The sequence below is a fragment of the Ahaetulla prasina genome, chromosome 6, assembly GCF_028640845.1.
Source record: "Ahaetulla prasina isolate Xishuangbanna chromosome 6, ASM2864084v1, whole genome shotgun sequence".
Lineage (NCBI taxonomy): Eukaryota > Metazoa > Chordata > Lepidosauria > Squamata > Colubridae > Ahaetulla > Ahaetulla prasina.
The window spans coordinates 102,410,852-102,424,545 of NC_080544.1; the positions used below are offsets into that span (position 1 = coordinate 102,410,852).

The following is a 13,694-nucleotide window of genomic DNA, read 5'->3' on the forward strand; positions in this document are numbered from 1 at the left end:
AGGAATAGGAATAGGAATAGGAATAGAATAGAATAATAGAATAAAATAGAATAGGAATAGGAATAGGAATAGGAATAGGAATAGCAATAGCAATAGCAATAGCAACAGCAATAGCAACAGAATAGAAGAATAGAATAGAATAGAATAGAATAGAATAAAATAGGAATAGGAATAGGAATAGGAATAGAATAGAATAGAATAGGAATAGGAATAGGAATAGGAATAGGAATAGGAATAGGAATAGGAATGGAATGGAATGGAATGGAATACAATACAATACAATACAATACAATACAATACAATACAATACAATACAATACAATACAATTCTTTATTGGCCTAGTGTGATTGGACACACAAGGAATTTGTCTTTGGTGCATATGCTGTCAGTGTACATAAAAGGACAAGATACATTCGTCAAGAATCACAAGGCACAACACTCAATGAGAGTCATACGGTACAATAAGCAATCAAATCATACTAGGAAATAATCAATATCAATATAAATTGCAAGGATACAAACAACAAAGTAACAGTCATGCAGTCACAAGTGGGAGGAGATGGGCGACCGGAACGATGAGAAGACCAATAGCAATAGTAATGCAGCATAATGTGAATAGTTTGATAGTGTTGAGGGAATTATTTGTTTAGCAGAGTGATGGCGTTGGGGAAAAAACAGTTCTTGTTATCTAGTTGTCTTGGTGTGCAGTGTTCTATAGCATCGTTTTGAGGATAGGATAGTCTATCTCACTTGTTGCTTATTCAGGATTGAATTCACTGTGTTCAAAGATTTTAGCGCTAATGTAGTGTTATTTGGACAGCATACTGATTTTCTTGAAAAATGTGAAGCTGAGTCGGGGATGCTGAGACTTTTAAAACAAATTTACTTTCAAAGATTTCAAAACGATATTCCATAGATCAAACTCCACCGTGAATCTGTTACCAAGTAATCACTTCTGAAAGTGGATTCTCAGTTTATAACAGGTACTTGTTTACCTCAGACTATGGCTACTTTGGTAAAACTACACCGTCGTCGTCTTCTTTTTTTTTTCAGATTTTCTTTTCAAAGCCTTTTCTTTTTAAGTTTTCCCTGGATTTTATAAACCAGAAACTGGGCTTCCTCCACGCATTTTTAAACACTCAAGAACCTCAAACTCATTCAAAGCGCGTTAGAGCAGCTTATACATTCCAATAGAATAAAATAAAATAACTCAATAAAATAATTCAGGGTTGAGCCATCGTCTTGTGGAACAAATCCACAGTAAAACAGTTTTAAAGAGTTCCTCGAAAAGCAATCGGCTGGGAATGCTTTGAAATACAATTGCAACCAGCCAAGCCAAATTGTTTCCCCCCCCTCTCTTTTGGCAGAATAAATACATTTCAAAGTGTGCTTTTTTAAAACACACACACACACATGCACGAGTCAACATTCCTGAACAGCCTTCTAAATCCAAGCTGGTACCACGAACCAGAAAGCCAAAACAGATACACAACAGATGCAATTCTGGAAAAGAAAAAAATGCAGAAGGTTTTCACAGCCAGAGCGTGCATTGCAAAGCATGAGACCTTCGGTTCAGGTTTGTAAAACTGAGCCTGCTTCTATCCTTATTAAACAATGTGGGCTGAGCGGGCTTGAAAAGAAAAGCTGGCGCCGGAAGGGTTAATATGTCAACAAAAGGCTGTTTTTAATTCCAGCCTGTGTCTCCCGATGCACTCGATGCTGAAATCCTAAATTGCTAGTGCCCCGCATCCCCTCTCCCTCCCTGCAACGTTTCAGTCTGCTGTTAGTAACCCTCAGCATGTGCAAGATTGGGGCTGAGCTTTCCAAAGTGGGGCTGGAGCACAGGAGCCTTTGTACCCGAGAGGCAAAACATTAAGAACCTGTGGAGAAGGAACTCAGAAACCCTGGAGGCCCCGGGAATGAGACGGGGACAAAAAGCCTCTTACAGCCTTGAAAATCACCCCACTGCGGTTTATTTTATTTACTGCAGCTGGTGAGGGGAACTGTTTCACTCTGCACAAAATTTCTAACCAGTGCAATCAGGATGTCTTCTTCTTCTTCTTCTTCTTCTTCTTCTTCTTCTTCTTCTTCTTCTTCTTCTTCTTCTTCTTCTTCTTCTTCTTCTTCTTCTTCTTCTTCTTCTTCTTCTTCTTCTCCTCCTCCTCCTCCTCCTCCTCCTCCTCCTCCTCCTCCTCCTCCTCCTCTTTCCTTCTTCTTCTTCTTCTTCTTCTTCTTCTTCTTCTTCTTCTTCTTCTTCTTCTTCTTCTTCTTCTTCTTCTTCTTCTTCTTCTTTTTCTTCTTCTTCTTCTTCTTCTTCCCAAAGGTGTTTTTTTTTTGAGAGGCAACTGGACTTTCTGGTTTTCCTTTGAAGACATTTTTCTTCTCATCCAAGAAGATTCTGGATGAGAAGCGAAACGTCTTCAAAGGAAAACCAGAAAGTCCAGTTGCCTCTCAAAAAAAAAAAAAAACACCTTTGGGACAACCATGACCTGGATGACTGAGAATCTACATAGACATTCTCCTTCTCCTTCTCCTTCCAGGACACTGCAAGCCTCAGAAATACCTGTTGGTTACCAGGAGCCACGTGACTGTGGGGATGCTGCCACGGCCGTAAGTTCAGGGACTGGTTGTGAGTCACATTTTTCACTGTCGCTGTTAAGTTCAAACGGCCACTAAATGAATGGTTTTACGTCAAGGACTATCTGTGCGTACACCTACAAGTTCTCATGTTTTGAGACATATAAAGCACCACAAACCAAAATGTACAGTAAATATTCCGATTCCTTGTGATGTTGGAGGAATAAATGACAATTGTAACATTATACAAACAAACCGAATCAAGCTTTACAGAATTAAATGCAAAGACCTTCTCAACTGCAAGGATAAAACGGGGGTTGGCTTACAAGTTTGGATGTAGGAGGGAAACAATGACAGTTGTTTTTCCCCAATTGTAAAAATGTCATCATTTGATCGATTTGTTTAGGTATAACATATCCATGTATATGTCCACAATTCCTGCTCCAACAACTGCCCAATCTCTTTGGAGCTGACTATATTGTGTGTACTCTACGTGGGCCTATGTAGTCAAATACAATATTGTCATCACTGACACTAATGTAATAAATTAGTGAATGGGACTTTGGCAGTGGTTAAGATGCTGAGCTTGTTGATCGAAAGGTCGGCAGTTCAGCAGTTCGAATCCGTAGTGCCGCATAATGGGGTGGGCTCCCGTTATTTGTCCCAGCTTCTGCCAACCTAGCAGTTCGAAAGCACGTAAAAAATGCAAGTAGAAAAATAGGGACCACCTTTGGTGGGAAGGTAACAGCGTTCCGTGCGCCTTTGGTATTTAGTCATGCTGGCCACATGACCACGGAGACATCTTCGGACAGCGCTGGCTCTTCGGCTTTGAAATGGAGATGAGCACCATCCCCTAGAATCGGGAACAACTAGCACATATGTGAAAGGGGAACCTTTACGTTTACTTTTTATGAATTTATATTTGCCCAAATAAATACTACAAGATACAGACCAATTTTTGTGGTCCTATAGAACAGAATTAAATCACAATTGTTCTTAAGGCAAGCTTAGTAAGACCCCTCCTGGAATATTGCACCCAGCTTTGGTCACCACATTACAAAAAAGTTGTTGAGACTTTGGAAAAAGTGCAGAGAAGAGCAACTAAGATGATTAAAGGACTTGGAGACTAAAACACATGAAGTCCGGTTGCAAGAACTGGGTATGGCCAATCTAGAGAAAAGAAGGACCAGGGATGACATGATAGCAGAATTCCAGTATTTAAGGGGCTGCCACAAGGAGGAGGAAAGGGTCAACTTATTTTCCAAAGCACCAGAAAGCAGGACAAGAAGCAATGGATGGAAACTAATCAAGAAGAGAAGCAACCTGGAATTAAGGAGAAACTTCCTAACAGTGAGGACAATTAACCAGTGGAACAGCTTGCCTCCAGAAGTTGTGGGTGCTTTATCACTGGAGGTTTTTAAGAGACTGGCCATTTGTCTGAAATTGTATAGGGCAGTGATGGCTAACCATTTCCAGACCGAGTGCCCAAAGTGCGCACATGCCCAAACCCCCAAAATGCAATGCACCCCGCCACCCCCCGCACATGCACCTGGCCCGTGCATGAATGTGCGCCCTGCAAGCAACCCACCCCGTGCATCCATGCACACCCTGTGTACGCGGCCTGCCCCCACACTAGCACATGTGGCCCCCCTCGTGCACACCCCCACACACACCCGTCCCATGCGCATGCGCGGCAGAGAGCTGAAGACCAGCTGGCTGGTGGGAGGCATGCATGTATGTGCAGCAGAGCTAAACTGGGGCAATGGCTTGTGTGCCATCAGAGAGGGTGCTGCGTGCCACCTCTGGCACATCATGGGTATAGGGTCTCCTGCTTGAGCACGGGGTTGGCCTAGAGTAGAAGACCTCCAAGGTCCCTTCCAGCTCTATTCTGAATCTAATTGAATTGATGTATTTATTTTATTTATTTATTTATTTATTTATTCAAATTTTTATACCGCCCTATCTCCCGAAGGACTCAGGGCGGTGTACAGCCAAATAAAAACATAAGAATAATACAAATAAAAACAACAATTAAAAAAACTTATTAATTAGGCCGAAATTAAAATATCACTAAAATAGTATAAAACTCCATTAAAACTAAATTTAAAACTAAAAACCCTAGGCTAGCCCTGCGCAAATAAATAGATGTGTCTTAAGCTCGCGGCGGAAGGTTCGGAGGTCGGGAAGTTGGCGCAGCCCTGGGGGAAGCTCGTTCCAGAGGGTGGGAGCCCCCACAGAGAAAGCCCTTCCTCTGGGTGTCGCCAGTCGGCACTGCCTGGCGGACGGCACCCTAAGGAGTCCCTCTCTGTGAGAGCGAACGGGTTGGTGGGAGGCAATCGGTGGCAGTAATTGATAGGTATTGCTAACTGATGGTACATCTACTCAACAGAATCTTGATGGGCCGAATAATGCACACAAAACCTTCAGTGCTTCTACTTTTGGTCTTTTGCGACAATTCTTTTTCTTACTGATGGCATGTTCCCCTCTTAAAGTGTAAGGTAAAGGTAAAGGTTCCCCTCGCACATACGTGCTAGTTGTTCCCGACTCTAGGGGGCGGTGCTCATTTCCGTTTCAAAGCCGAAGAGCCAGCGCTGTCCGAAGACGTCTCCATGGTCATGTGGCTGGCATGACTCAACGCCAAAGGCACATGGAATGATATTACCTTCCCCCCAAAGATGGTCCCTATTTTTTTCTACTTGCATTTTTTACCTGCTTTCGAACTGCTAGGTTGGCAGAAGCTGAGACAAGGAACAGGAGCTCACCCCATTACGCGGCGCTAGGGATTCGAACCGCCGAACTGCTGACCTTTCGATTGACAAGCTCAGCGTCTCTTACCCACTAAGCCACTGTGTCCCTTCTTAAAGTGTATTTTAGCCATTGTTGTGTTTATATTAGAAGCAGTTTTATATTTTACGGCAACGGCTGAGCAACGCTGCCCATTAACAGTACGAGAGTCCTTTATAGTTTATAGCAGGCTCTGCCAATGTAATTGCACAATCGTTTCATTCCCCCCCCCCTTCTTCAGATAGTCCTCGAATTACAACCATTCATGCAGTGATCATTTGAAGTTATAGTGGCCCTGAAAAAAGTGACCCAGGACCGTTTTTTCACACTTAACGACCGTTTGCCGCAGCTCCTTGGTCACGTGATCAAAATTTGGATGCTTGGCAACTGGCTTGTACTTATGACAGTTGCGGTACCCTGGGGTCGTGTGATCACCTTCTGCAGCCTTCTGACAAGCAAAGCCAATGGGGAAGCCAGATGTACCTAACAAGCGTGTTACTAACTTAATAATTTCAGTGATTCACTTAACAACCACAAGGTCGTAAAGTGGGGCAAAATGCACTTAACAGCTTAGCAACAGAAATGTGGTTGTGCTCAATTGTTGTCATAAGTTGTGGTTGACCTATACCAACCTTTCTGCATTGCCAGGGAAACAGGTTTTCTCTATTTAGTCCATCCCAGAATCAAAGTATATAAACTTTATCATGTCATTGCTGGGTTCCTGGAGGCGGTGCCAGGTGGAAGGAGGAGGGAACTGCAAGTTACACCCCATTGGATGTCCCATTCCTTCCAGCCAATCAGAATCCTCAAAACATTCTCCCTCCTGGAGAATTAAACTATATTTTCGCGAGTTGGCCTTGACAGGATTGAGCACTTCTGAGGTTGATACAACACAGATTGAGTTTTGCTGAAGTTGCCTCTTGAAAGAAAAAAAAAGAAAGAAAGAAAGAAAGAAAAAGGCTGCCCCTTAAAAGCACTCACAAAGATCTCGGAATTGTGTTCCCGCAGAAGAGCTTTTAAAGCCCTTTCCTTCCTACAATTTCCCAATTTAAAACCCCTTCTTCATAATAATTATCATAAAAAGCAGCCCACGGTGGGGGAGGGGGGGAATTCAACTTGGGAGAGCGGAATTTTTCTTCTTCTTCCCTTCCCTAATTGAATTTTCGTGCCTCCCGCTCCTAATTTTAATTTTTCAGAAAACAACCAGGGAAGAGAGAGAGAGAGAGAGAGAGAGAAAGAAAGAGAGATAGAGAGATGGTTTTACTCCCCCAGTTTGTCCCGTGAGCTGCAGAGCAGATCAGTTCTGGTCCTGCAGTTTTTATTTTTATTTTTATTTTTATTTTTATTTTTATTTTTATTTTATTATTTTATTTTATTTTATTTTATTTTATTTTATTTTATTTTATTTTATTTTATTTTATTTTAATTTATTTTATTATTTTATTTTATTTTATTTTATTTTAAAGATAAGACCTTTTCCGCTGCCTGCCTTTTTAAAGGGCAAGAACGCTAAGCAGGTGCAAGGCCATTTCAATCTGTTTTATTGTTCCCCAGTAAATACACTGAATGGACTTTGTATCTTGGTTTTGCCCATTGTGGGTGGGTGGGTGGGTGGGGGCTGCGCTTATTACGGGCACCCGGCCTCCCCTCTCCTCTCCTTACTCGAGGAAGGCCTCAAGATAAATTTTTAAGTAATACATCTGCACAGTGTGTGGGGAGGAAAAATGCCAGCAGCCACACAAAGACCCCGATGAGTCCCTCCGTGGGAGAAAAGATCCCCCGGCTTTCCAAGCCTGCTCTCCTTCCAGCCCCCACCCCCACCCTGCTATTTTTTTTGGGGGGGGTGGAATGGCGCTTGGCCAGCCGCAGCTGGTAAAAAACTGACCTTGCGTGGTGGTGGGGGGGGGGGAGGAAAGGCGAGTGGTGGCTGAGTGGGAGACCAGCAAGCGAAGCAAAAGGCCATCCTGTTTGGAGATTCCCCCGTTTCAAACTTTTAGGAAGTTGTTAAAAATAATAATAATAATAATGAAGAAAGGGTAGAAAAAGTGCCCAGGTTTGGGGAAAAAAGTGGAGTTTTCCTTCAGTGTGTGTGTGTGTGTGTCTGTGTGTGAGTGACAAGTTGAGGGAGGCATTTACAAGGTCTTTGAGCAGGTAATTAGCACCCAACGCCAGATGCAGGAAATAGTTTTGGTCACCTCAGACACAAACTACATAATAAGCCAAAGGGGTTGATTTTTCTATGGATGGGTGGCTTTGAACAAAGGCCCCAAAGAGGAAAGAGATCAGGACTTAGGGATTGGTAACCTAAGAGCTGCTGGGCTACTTTCCCATCAGTTTACAGAAAACCCCCTCCTCTCTTTGCACCCCCCACCCCCGCATCCCTCTCTTCTCAAAGCTGATAAGGTATTAAAACGTTTGCAAGACTAGCTAACTTCTTTTCCAAGAAGAGAAAAGCCGGGATCCGATGCTGACAGGAAGAAAACCTTGCCGAGGGAATATGCTGATATGCCGTTCACAGCCAGAGAACAATATTTAGTGATTTATTTTCTACTGATAGCATCGAAGGCAGGTTAAACACACACAAACACACAGAGGCTGTACAATTTTTTTTTCTCTCTCTCTCCTAGGCAAGTTATTTAGCTCGGCATTGACAAGTTTACTTGAGGCAGCATGTTCTCCTTTTTTGAGTGTTCCTATGTTTTGATGAATAAGTTTCAGTGGCAGACACTTGTCAGTTCTCCTAGTTAGATCAACTTGATGAAGACATGGTTGACAGTCCTTAAGCTTAATTTCTCTCTCCCCCCCCCCACCTCAGAAGCCACGATTCCGGTTGGCTTGTTTTGTGGCAGCAGCTGCATTTTACAAGCAGGATTGGGAGAGACTTTGAATGACTAATGAGAAAAACTTCTTCTAAACCCGGTGTTTTTCAAACTTGGCAAACTTTAGAATAGAATAGAATAGAATTTTATTGGCCAAGTGTGATTGGACACACAAGGAATTTGTCTTGGTGCATATGCTCTCAGTGTACATAAAAGAAAAGATACGTTCATCAAGGTACAACATTTACAACACAATTGATGGTCAATATATCAATATAAATCATAAGGATTGCCAGCAACAAGTTATAGTCATACAGTCATAAGTGGAAAGAGATTGGTGATGGGAACTATGAGAAGATTAATAGTAGTGCAGATTCAGTACATAGTTTGACAGTGCTGAGGGAATTATTTGTTTAGCAGAGTGATGGCCTTCGGGAAAAAACTGTTCTTGTGTCTAGTTGTTCTGTTGTGCAGTGCTCTATAGCGTCGTTTTGAGGGTAGGAGTTGAAACAGTTTATGTCCAGGATGCGAGGGTATGGACTTAAGTATGGACTTCGACTCCTAGAAGTCCATTCTTAGAATTTAGATGTGTTTTTTTTTTAGCCCAAAAAGCCAATGCAATCCAAAGCAGTATTCCAATATCTCAGGGGCTGCCACAAAGAAGAGGGAGTCAAGCTATGCTCCAAAGCAGGAGTCTCCAACCTTGGCAACTTTAAGACTTGTGGACTTCAACTCCCAGAGTTCCTCAGCCAGCTGGCTGAGGAACTCTGGGAGTTGAAGTCCACAAGTCTTAAAGTTGCCAAGGTTGGAGACCCCTGTTCCAAAGCACCTGAGGGCAGGACAAGAAGCAGTGGATGGAAACTAATCAATGGCTGATTAAGTCCACAAGTCCACAATGGATGATTAAGTCCACAAGTCTTAAAGTTGCTAAGGTTGGAGACCCCTGTTCCAAAGCACCTGAAGGCAGGACAAGAAGCAGTGGATGGGAACTAATCAAGGAGAGAAGCAACTTAGGGTTAGGGTTAGGGAAGGGAACTTGGAGGTCTTCTAGTCCAACCCGCTCCTCAATCAGGAGGCCCTATACCCGTGATGGCGAACCTATAGCACGCATGCCCAAAGTGGCACACGAAGCCATGTCACTCGGCACACGTGGCCTTGCCTGTTTGTCTTCCGAGTTTCTTGCACGCATGTGTGCACAATGTTTGGCTGTCCACATGTGCGGCAGTTCCAAAAACCGGTGTGCGCATGCGCACCGGCCAGTTGATTGTCAGGTGCGCATGTGCGCCAGAACCCAAAAGTTCAGCTTTTCTGGAGCATGATCCCTTCGCATGCGTGGCAGTGCCAAAAACTGGCCTCTGCATGCGTGCCGACCAGCTGATCATCAGGCACGCATATGCGCTAGAACCTGGAAGTTCAGCTCTTCCATAGCGCGGCCCCGACAAGTGTGCACATGACATTTCCACACGATCTTCTTGGCACTCACTGCCGAAAAGGTTCACCATCACTGCCCTATACCATTCCAGACAAGCGGCTGTCCAGTCTCTTCTTAAAAGCCTCCAGTGATGAAGCTCCTACAACTTTTGAAGGCAAGCCGTTCCACTGGTTAATTGTTCCCACTGTTAGGAAATTTCTCCTTAGTTCTGGTTGGATCTCTCCTTGATTAGTTTCCATCCTAATCTCCTAATCTCAACCAACTCAGTAAGCTCAAACTGCCCAAGGAGCTGCTGATTCAGTTCTATAGAGGAATTATTGAGTCTGTCATTTGCACCTCTATAACTGTCTGGTTCGGTTCTGCAACCCAACAAGAAAAACACAGACTTCAGAGGATAATTAGAACTGCAGAAAAAATAATTGCTACCAACCTGCCTTCCATTGAGGACCTGTATACTGCACGAATCAAGAAGAGGGCCGTGAAAATATTTACAGACCCCTCGCATCCTGGACATAAACTGTTTCACCTCCTACCCTCAAAACAACGCTATAGAGCACTGCACACCAGAACAACAAGACACAAGAACAGTTTTTTCCCGAAGGCCATCACTCTGCTAAACAAATAATTCCCTCAACACTGTCAAACTATTTACTGAATCTGCACTACTATTAATCTTCTCATAGTTCCCATCACCAATCTCTTTCCATTTATGACTGTATGACTATAACTTGTTGCTGGCAATCCTTATGATTTATATTGATATATTGACCATCAATTGTGTTGTAAATGTTGTACCTTGATGAACCTATCTTTTCTTTTATGTACACTGAGAGCATATGCACCAAGACAAATTCCTTGTGTGTCCAATCACACTTGGCCAATAAAAATTCTATTCTATTCTATTCTATTCTATTCTATTCTATTCTATTCTATTCTATTCTATTCTATTCTATTCTATTCTATTCTATTCTATCCATTGACTAGTGGTTTCCATGCACCGGAGGGGCTTAGATGATTCAAAATAAATAGCCGTCCTATTATTATCACCATGTCTTTCTCTGCTGCTACTTTCAATTAAGTTGACAATTGAGTAGCTTTCTAGATGAAGAACTGACTGTAATTTTTCCACATTTTTTCTAGGTTACCTAAAGTCCCAGAAACAATTTTCCAGCTCAAGTCTTAAAGACATGGAAGAACAGATTTGCTCCATGGTCACTGGCAAAACAGAGTCCCCTGTAATAGGAAATTAGAAGAAATCTGAATCTCTCAAGATGCAGAAGATTAAAAAAAACACACCTTCTGATGCATTAGCATAGATTTGGGCACTTTGTAGCTCTGCACCTAATGTGTTTCTGTTAAAGAACCATTGTTAAAATTATATTAGCATGGATACCTTGAAAGTAAATGAAAAAAAGATATATGTTCATATTAAATACTTGCTTTAAAATTTTTGCATCATCATCATCATCATCATCATCACTGTCACAGTTATTATTATTGTATACCAACTAGTCCAATGTTTGCAATTTTAATACACCTTTGGATCTGTTGTTGTTATTAAGAAAGTTGCGAAACATCCATTTTGGAAAAAAAATTAAAATCTACTTTTTTGGGGGACCTCCCCCAACTTTTTTACATGGAGGATGAAACTTCACAGAGAAACGAGGCATTCACAAGTAGGTATTTAAATTCAACAATGAAAAAAGTAAGGTTCTAAAAGGTAAAGGTAAAGGTTCCCCTTGCACATATGTGCTAGTCGTTGCCGACTCTAGGGGGCGGTGCAAAATGCACAGGTACCGTATATGTGGTACCTTGCTCAATAGTAGTAACTGTGAGAGGGATCTTGGAGTCCTAATGGACAACCATTTAGATATGAGCCAGCAGTGTGCAGTAGCTGCCAAAAAGCCAGCACAGTTCTGGGCTGCATAAACAGAGGGATAGAATCAAGATCACATGAAGTGTTAGTGCCACTTTATAATGCCTTGGTAAGGCCACACTTGGAATATTGCATTCAGTTTTGGTCACCACGATGTAAAAAAGATGTTGAGGCTCTAGAAAGAGTGCAGAGAAGAGCAACAAAGATGATTAAGGGACTGGAGGCTAAAACATATGAAGAACGGTTGCAGGAACTGGGTATGTCTAGTTTAATCAAAAGAAGGACTAGGGGAGACATGATAGCAGTGTTCCCATATCTCAGGGGCTGTCACAAAGATGAGGGAGTCAAGCTATTCTCTGAAGCACCCAAGGGCAGGACAAGAAGCATTGGATGGAAACTGACCAAGGAGAGGAGCAACTTAGAACTAAGGAGAAATTTCCTGACAGTTAGAACAATTAATCAGTGGAACAACTTGCCTGCAGAAGTTGTGAATGCTCCAATAGTGGAAGTTTTTAAGAAAAGGATGGATAACCATTTGTCTGAAGTGGTGTAGGGTTTCCTGCCTAAGCAGGGGGTTGGACTAGAAGTCCTCCAGGGTCCCTTCCAACTCTGTTATTCTAAAAAAAAAAAAAAAGAAAGGTAGCCCATGCCGCAAAATTGAAATTTGCATCTGTGTGAGCAGGGCTAAACAAAGACAAGCAATTATTATCTGATTTGCCCAAATCACTTTGGGGTTGACTTTTCCAAAAATGTCTAGTCTAGTCAGCAGGATTCTGCCAAAAAATTTTTCCTGCTGTAAGAAACGATATGTATTTCGGACATTAACATGATTGAGTGGGTTCAGAGGTATTTTATGAGAAGAGTACTCTACTCCTCTACTCACAGTAGAATTCCCTATGCCACCAGGCTTAAAATTTTGGGCTTGGACAATCTGGAATTGTGCCACCTGCGGTCCGATTTAAGCATAGTACATACAATTGTTTGCTACAAAGTCTTGCCTGTCAATGATGTCTTCAGTTTTAACTACAGTAGTACAGGGGCAAAAAATCGATACAAACTCAAGGTAAACTGCTTCAAACTCGATTGTAGGAAATACGATTTCAGCAACAGGGTGGTCAACACCTGGAATGCCCTACCCGACTCCGTTGTTACAGCCTCAAACCCTCACAGCTTCAACTTCAAACGGTCTACCGTGGACCTCACTCCCTTCTTAAGAGGTCTGTAAAGGGGGCATGCATAAGCGCACCAGCATGCCAACTGTCCTTGTCTCACTGTCCCCATTTATTTGTATTTACTTTCTTTGTTTATGTTTATGTTCATACCTATACTTGTTACCAAGAGCTGAGGTGGTGCAGTGGTTAGAGTGCAGTACTGCAGGCTACTTCAGCTGACTGCTAACTGCGGTACAGCAGTTCAAATCTCACCAGGCTCAAGGTTGACTCAGCCTTCCATCCTTCCAAGGTGGGTAAAATGAGGACCCAGATTGTTGGGGGCAAGATGCGGACTCTGTAAACCACTTAGAGAGGCCTGTAAAAGCACTGTGAAGTGGTATATAAGTCTAAGAGCTATTGCTATTGCTATCTTGTACATGTTTGACAAACAAACAAATAAATGTTGGTGACCTTGAGGCTTATGAGTGCAGTTCCAATACAGTCTTCTGAAGAAAGAAACACTCTCTATAAATTATACCCCCCAAACCAGGGTCTGGCAACCTTAAACACTCAAAGAGCCATTTGGATCCATTTCCCATAGAAAAGAAAACACCGGGAGCCACAAAACCCTTTTGACATCTAAATGAAGCTAACACCGCATATATCATCTTTTTACTTTTATGATGCTATGTATATATAAAAAAACTATAGTGTGTTGCATTTATGTAATCAATGAACTGCTACAGAGAAAACAATTTTTAATTTCTGCAGGCAACAAAAACATTTTGAACTCTGGAGAAAAAAAAAGGTCGAAAAGCTCAATAAATTTCATGCCGGCGGGTGTCACACATTGGCAGTTGTGACGCATGTTTTGAGTGACAGGGAGCTGCAACAGAGGGAGGAAAGAGCCACATGTGACTCCAGAGCCGCGGGTTGCTGACCCCTGCCCCAAACTAACATAAATGTCCATGAACTGTGGTGGAATCCGTGGAGGTGTGGGGTGGTGTTCAGAGACTGGCTAGCATGGAATCCCTGCAGGGGATGAAGAGTCGAA

The 13,694-nt window shown here is 42.5% G+C and overlaps 1 long non-coding RNA gene across 1 annotated transcript; it reads left to right on the forward strand.

Annotated features, from left to right (window-relative positions):
• Positions 1–1,494: 1,494 nt before the first annotated feature.
• On the forward strand, positions 1,495–10,806 carry LOC131201203 (uncharacterized). The gene is made up of 3 exons (XR_009155797.1): positions 1,495–1,577; positions 2,542–2,611; positions 10,754–10,806. It is a non-coding gene; the product is annotated as an uncharacterized LOC131201203 (long non-coding RNA).
• Positions 10,807–13,694: the final 2,888 nt, after the last annotated feature.